General features: G+C 42.4%; 1 pseudogene; it reads right to left on the bottom strand.

Annotated features, from left to right (window-relative positions):
• Positions 1-1,751: 1,751 nt before the first annotated feature.
• LOC138832808 (peptide chain release factor 1-like, mitochondrial) lies at positions 1,752-2,607 on the bottom strand (annotated as a pseudogene).
• Positions 2,608-6,087: the final 3,480 nt, after the last annotated feature.

The following is a 6,087-nucleotide window of genomic DNA, read 5'->3' as shown; positions in this document are numbered from 1 at the left end:
CTGTGAAACTTTTTTTTTTTTTTGGGTCCGGTTGTGGGGCCTGAACTCTGGGCCTGGGCACTGTCCCTCAGCTCTTCAGCTCAAGGCTAGTGCTCTACCACTTGAGCCACAGCGCCACTTCTGGCTTTTTTCTTTTTGCTTATGTGGTGCTGAGGAATCAAACCCAGGGCCTCAGGCATGCAAGGCAAGCGCTCTACCACTGAGCCACCTTCCCAGCCCCATGGCTGTGAAACTCATCTCCAATAAGCCACCAGAAAACCAGAAGTGGTGCTGTGGCTCAAGTGGTAAAGCAGCCTTGAGCTGAAGAGCTGAGGGATAGCACCCAAACACAAAGTTCAAGCACTATAGCCTACAAAAATAAAATTGCTGTTTCATACCATAATCTCAACTACTTGGAAGGTGGAGATCAGGAGGACTGCAGTTCTAAGTCGGACAAGGCAAAAAGTTAGAGAATCCTATCTCGACAAACAAGCCAGAAGTGGTGGTTCATTTCTATAATTCCAGCTATGTGGGAGTTATAGATAGGACAGCCTGGACAAAAGTATAAAAAGGACTGTAGTGTACCTAAAGTAGAAAAGTGTTTGCCTAGAAAGGTTAAGGGCCTGAGTTCAAATCACTGTACTGCCATTAAAACTAAATAAGAATATCTATGAATATCTGTACGACTTCCAGCTATGTTACTTAGTATTTTTCGTGTGTGTGTTTTTTGTTTTGTTTTTTTTTTTTACCAGTCCTGGGGCTTGAACTCAGGGCCTAGACACCGTCCCTGAGCTTGTTTTGCCCAAGGCTAACACTCTACCACTTGAGCTACAGCGCCACTTCTCGCCATTTCTGTGTATGTGGTACTGAGGAATAGAACCAAGGGCTTCATGCATGTAGGTAAGCACTCCACCACTAAGCCACATTCCCTTAGTATTTATTTTCTTTTGCAGTCTGTTTTCATTATTTACCTCCTCATAATTTTCAATAGAATACTGTTCTGGCAAGTATTTACATACAATGTAACTTGCTGTTGAAAATTTTCTTAACCTATATTAAATAAGATTTGAATAACAAATTCACTATGTCTTTTTTAAATTTTTAAATTTTTTTGCCAGTCCTAGGGTTTGAACTTAGGGCCTAGGCACTGGCCCTGAGCTTCTTTGTCTCAAGGCTACCACCTGAGCCACAGCACCACTTCTGTTTTTTTCTGTGTATGTGGTACTGAGGAATTGAACCCAGGGTTTCATGCATGAAAATAACTTCTACTAAAGATTCAAAATCAGCATAGTCCTTCGATGATAACGTAAATTCACCCAGTAGACAGTCTCTGGCGTAGCTTCCAGATCATGCAATGATTTGTTTATTTGGTGATCTGTGACCCAGTTGTGTGGAAAATTGTATGTTATTTTCTTATATGTTCTTGTGTTCCAATCTAGATTTTCTAGCATTGTCTTTCGTTTCTTCTAGATACAATGCTGTACAGCTTTGCACACTATGTTTTAAAGCCATCTATTTTTTTTTTCCTTTGTCAGTTGTGGGGCTTGAACTCTGGTCTGGGCACTGTCCTTCAGCTCTTCAGTTCAAGGCTAGTACTCTACCACTTGAGCCACTGCACCAATTCCGGTTTTCTGGTGGTTTATTGGAGATACGCGTTTTACAGACTTTCCTGCCTGGGCTTGCTTTGAACTGTGATCCTCAGATCTCAGCCTCCATAGTAGGCAGGATTACAGATGTGAGCTACCAGCTCCCAGCTCAAAGCCATCTATTTTTCAGTTGAGATCTTCTTCTTGACACTCAGAAATCAAATGAACTATCAGGACAGCACTGTCTGTGGTATTTATATGCTGACTCCCAGTGCTACTGGCTCATTTAGTATTAGTTCTCTGATCTTTAGGATCAATCACCAGATTAATCTCCACAGGGTAGTGTAATAGTGCCACAGTCATGGTGTTAGAAAGGATGTGTGCTCGCTCTGTCTTTGTACTTCTCCTTCAAGTATGTGTTTACAGGCATCTGAACACCTAATGCTGTCAGATACACCTCTAAGGCCACCTTTTTCATTTGGAAAATATTCTAGGATTTCAAAATGCCATTTTTAAAAACATGTAGCATGTTGCTGATACATACCAAACATCTCTAAAGTAAAAAAAATAAAATAAAATAAAAAATAAATAAACAATGCCTCCTGCCCTCCACCTCCTGCAGTTCCCTCCAGGATGAAATCATTTTCATCTGTTTCTTCTGAGGGAAGGAAAAGTAAAATAAGCTGATGTTTCAACTGACTTATTTTTGACACAAGATACTTCATTCTCTGCAAATTTCCTTAAATTTTCATTCTCATCTCTTCATGCCTCAAGTTCCTCTTCTGTCCCTTGGAGCTATTAGTACCCACATGCTTGTTTCTTTTATGCACTGGATGAGTTCATCACTAAACATTTCTTTTGTTTTTTTCTTTTTTTCTAATTTACTTTATTGTTGTTTTGGAGGTGATGTACAGCAGGGTTACCTTTACAGATGTCAAGTATTAAGTACATTTCCTTTCGCATAGTGGCAGTGTTCCCTCATTCTCTTCCATTCCCTCTCTCCCATCTCCACCCACAAGTTACAAAGTTCACTCTCATCCATGTCCAGTGCATTCCACTGCTGCACCTTTTCACCCTTTTTCCTCTGATTCTGTGCCCTCCCTGCACCCTCCCACAGATATGCATGTGTACTGGCAGTTTTAGATGTGGATTGTATAACGAAAATTAGGGAACCTGCTCTAGGGAATCTTACAGCTAGGAAAAATAAACAATTACATACATGCTGTAGTGTCTGGTAAGTGAATAGATACATAGGAAAGTAATAAGTTCTATATTCAAAACATAAAGCAGTGCAAGGAGAACATAATGTTTTGTTTAAAAATAGCAAAATACTGGAGATGTGTGCCAGTGGTTCACACCTGTAATCCTAGCTACATAGAAGGCTGAGCTATGAGGATCACAGTTTGAAGCCAGCTCCCGCAGGAAAGTCTGTGAGACTCTTATCTCCAATTAACCACCAGAAAACTGGAAGTGGCGCTGTGGCTCAAAGTTTAGCCTTGAGCAGTAAAGCTCAGGGACAGTGCCAAGGCCCTGAGTTCAAGCCCCATAACTGATTTAAATTTTTTTAATTAAAAAATAAATAAAGGGGCTGGGAATGTGGCTCAGTGGTAGAGTGCTTGCCTTGCATGCATGAGGCCCTGGGTTCGATTCCTCAGCACCACATAAGCAAAAAGAAAAAATCCGGAAGTGGCGCTGTGGCTCAAGTGGTAGAGTGCTAGCCCTGAGCTGAAGAGCTGAGGGACAGCGCCCAGGCCCAGAGTTGAGGCCCCATGACCGGACCCCTCCCCCCCCCCAAAAAAAAGGCACATGGTAAGTCTTTTACGCCCATTTTCTGCAATAGGGAGCAGGAAAAAATTCACCCTCTTTTCTATTTCTCTCTACTGTAACTCTATAATACTAAAATAAATCCTTGTGGTTTTTTTTGTTGTTGTTTGTTTGTTTTAAAGCAAATGTAGCTGAGTGCTAGTGACTCATCAGTAAACCTAGCTGCTCAGGAGACTGAAATGCAGAAGACTGAGATTCAAGCCAAACTGTCCAGAAAGTTTGAAGGCTCCATCTCCAAAATAACCATAAAAATCATGGCTGAAGGCATGATTCAAGTGGTAGAGCACCACTAATCAAGCAAACCAAGCAAACTCAAGGTCCTGAGTTCAAACCCCATGTATACATACACACACATATATAAATAAATAAATATAAATATATAAATACACATATAGGTATTTCACATGTACTTTTTTCTGTGATCCTGAATGAGGTTGAATAAATTATAGTCGTAGATATCCCCCCCCCCAAAAAAAAAATGGTATTGAGAAAACAGGTCAAACATTTCTTTTTTTTTAGGAGGGGAGGTCCAGTCATGGGGCTTTAACTCTGGGCCTGGGTGCTGTCTCTCATCATTTCAGCTCAAGGCTAGCACTCTACCACTTGAGCCACAGCGCCACTTCCGGCTTTTTTCTTTTTGCTTATGTGGTGTTGAGGAATTGAACCCAGGGCCTCATGCATGCAAGGCAAGCACTCTACCACTAAGCCACCTTCCCAGCCCCCCCAACTTATTTCTTAACAGTCTGTAACAGGTATTTGAGGCAGTAAGACAAAAGTTCTTAATTCTAGGACTCTAGTCATAGGTTCAGTTCTTTAGCAGAGGAGAGAAGGGATTTTGGTATCAGGAAGATTTTTGCCAATGATAGATTGTGTCTCTTCAATTGATTGTAATGTTCTTTATTTCTAGAATATTGTTCTTAAATATTATCTTAAATGCTTGCTTAAATATCTTTAAGAATCATGTGTCCTGTATTTATTCTGAAGGCCAACAATCATGTATATACAGATTTTCCATTTCTGACCTTTACTTTTTCCAGTTCTATTTTGTGTATGTATATGAATGTGTGTGCACACGTGCCAATACCAGGACTTAAACTCAGGGCCTTATGTTCTTGTTCTGCTTTTTCACTCACAGCTGGTACTTTACTTGAGCCCTGTCTCCAACCCAGCATTTTGTTAGTTAATTGAAGATAGATTCTTAGGTACTTTTCTACCCAATTTAGCTTTGAACCATGACCTTTGGATCTCAGCCTCCTGAGTAGCTAGGATTAGAGGCCTGAGCCACCATCACCCAACCGTATATTTTCCTTTTTTTTAGTATATTTCACTGTGTTTTCAGCAGTATGTATTTCCCTCTGTGCTACTTTCCACAACCCCTTCACATCTGCAGTATCAAGTTATCACTCCCCTCCCCGCCTCCAGGACCTGATATGTCATGTTTCATCCACATGGGAAAAAAAAAAATCTACCTTGAAGCTGAAAGTATGGCTCAAGTGTTAGAATGTCTGCCTTGCAAGTCCAAGGCCCTGATTTCAAGAAAGGAGAGAGGGGCTGGGAAGGTGGCTCAGTGGTAGAGCACTTGCCTTGCATGCTCAAGGCCCTGGGTTCAATTCCTCAGTACCACATAAGAAAAAAGCCGGAAGTGGTGCTGTGGCTCAAGTGGTAGAGCACTAGCCTTGAGCTGAAGAGCTGAGGGACAGCACCCAGGCCAAGAGTTCAGGCCCCATGACTGGACCCCCCCCCCAAAAAAAAAAAAAAGAAAGGAGAGAGATGGGGCTGGGAAGGTAGCTCAGTGGTAGAGCACTTGCCTTGCATGCTCGAGGCCCTGGGTTCAATTCCTCAGTACCACATAAGAAAAAAGCCAGAAGTGGTACTGTGGCTCAAGTGGTAGAGTGCTAGCCTTGAGCTGAAGAGCTGAGGGACAGCACCCAGGCCCTGAGTTCAGGCCCCACGACTGGACCCCCCTCCCCCAAAAAAAAGAGAGAAGAGAGAAAAGGGTGGGGCCTGGCAATGTGGCTTAGTGGTAGAGTGCTTGCTTAGCATGCATGAAGCCCTGGGTTCAATTCCTCAGTACCACATCAACAGATAAAACTGGAAGTGGTGTTGTGGCTCAAATTGTAGAGTGCTAGCCTTGAAAAAAGAAGCTCAGGGACAGTGCCCAGGCCCTTATTTCAAGCCTTAGAACTAAGCAAGACAGAGAGGGAGAGGGAGAGGGAGAGGGGGAAGAGGGGATAGAGAGAGAATCCATCTTCATGTTTTACTTTAAAAAATTGAAACAAGGTCTCATCATGTAGCCAGGCTAACCTCAGACTCAAAATTCTCCTGCTTCAGCCTTGAGTACACTCAGTTTGTGTTTGTAATCTTTCCTGTACTCTTCTATTTCTGCTTTGGGTTCTTGTTTTATAGAAAGGTTGAGTTTTATGGAGATCAATTTTAAAAGCTTTGTGCATTGGTAACATCATATTCAATGAAGTTTATCCAAGGTGCAATTACTGCTAATGACAAAATTAATTCATGGGGCTGGGAAGGTGGCTCAGTGGTAGAGTGCTTGCCTTGCATGCCTGAGGCCCTGGGTTTGAGTCCTCAGCACCACATAAGCAAAAAGAAAAAATCCGGGAGTGGTGCTGTGGCTCAAGTGGTAGAGCGCTAGCCTTGAGCTGAAGAGCTGAGGGACAGCATCCAGCATCCAGGCCCAGAG

The sequence above is a fragment of the Dipodomys merriami genome, unplaced genomic scaffold (genome assembly GCF_024711535.1).
Source record: "Dipodomys merriami isolate MVZ:Mamm:240054 unplaced genomic scaffold, mDipMer1.0.p SCAF_20, whole genome shotgun sequence".
Lineage (NCBI taxonomy): Eukaryota > Metazoa > Chordata > Mammalia > Rodentia > Heteromyidae > Dipodomys > Dipodomys merriami.
Note: the sequence above shows the minus strand (reverse complement) of the source record. Positions and strands in the feature narration are given on the sequence as shown.